This window comes from Orycteropus afer, unplaced genomic scaffold, assembly GCF_000298275.1.
Source record: "Orycteropus afer afer isolate SDZICR_OR568_19922 unplaced genomic scaffold, OryAfe1.0 scaffold01070, whole genome shotgun sequence".
In the NCBI taxonomy this organism is placed as follows: Eukaryota; Metazoa; Chordata; class Mammalia; order Tubulidentata; family Orycteropodidae; genus Orycteropus; species Orycteropus afer.
This window is the reverse complement of record NW_006922657.1, coordinates 226,164-226,942: the sequence shown is the minus strand read 5'-3', so window position 1 is coordinate 226,942 and position 779 is coordinate 226,164. Positions and strand designations below refer to the sequence as shown.

Below are 779 nucleotides of genomic sequence, written 5' to 3'. Positions count from 1 at the left end.
CCGCCTCTGTGGCTTGCTGGTTTTGGTGTCTATTTTCTTTAGCCTCTTGTACTCCCAGCTGCCTATTTCATTGTTGTCACAGGTTACATTCTGCACTGATGTGGAAATACCTAGTTTCTTCTGTGACCTTCCTCAACTCTTTAACTTGGCCTGTTCTGACACCTCCACCAATATCATAGTACTAAATTGTATTGTTGCCATCTTTGGTAGTTTCCAAGTCTCAGGGATCATTTTCTCCTACATGTGAATTGTTTCCTCTATTCTTAGAATCTCTTCTTCAGGTGGGAAATAGAAGCCTTTTCCATGTGTGGCTCCCACCTGTCAGTTGTTTGCTTATTTTATGGAGCAGGCCTTGGTGTGTATCTAAGTTCAACTGTCTCATCTGTTGAGAATAAGAGTGTAGTGTCCTCAGTGCTGTACACCGTGGTCACCCCCATGCTGAACCCCTTAATCTATAGCCTGAGGAACAGAGACATCAAGAAAGCTCTGTGGAGGTTTCTCAGCAGAACAGCCAAATCTTAACACTTCTGCAAAATTTTTTGATGTGTGGGTTGAAAAAGATGGCAAAACTTAACATATGCAACCTGAAATCATCTCTCCTTGGGTACATAAGCTTTGTAGGTCTGATAGGCTTCATTCCTGGTTTTCTATCTGAACATTCCTTCCTTTGTGATGTTTTTGATACAATTTGGAGGCATTCTGGGATAGGTCAATCTGCGTGATCAAATTACCTCATAGCTGCAAGTATTTCTATAGATCATCATATGTGGTCCAAGCTG

General features: G+C 41.7%; 1 pseudogene; it reads left to right on the top strand.

Annotated features, from left to right (window-relative positions):
* Positions 1-7: 7 nt before the first annotated feature.
* LOC122152000 lies at positions 8-522 on the top strand (annotated as a pseudogene).
* The last annotated feature ends 257 nt before the right edge of the window (positions 523-779 follow it).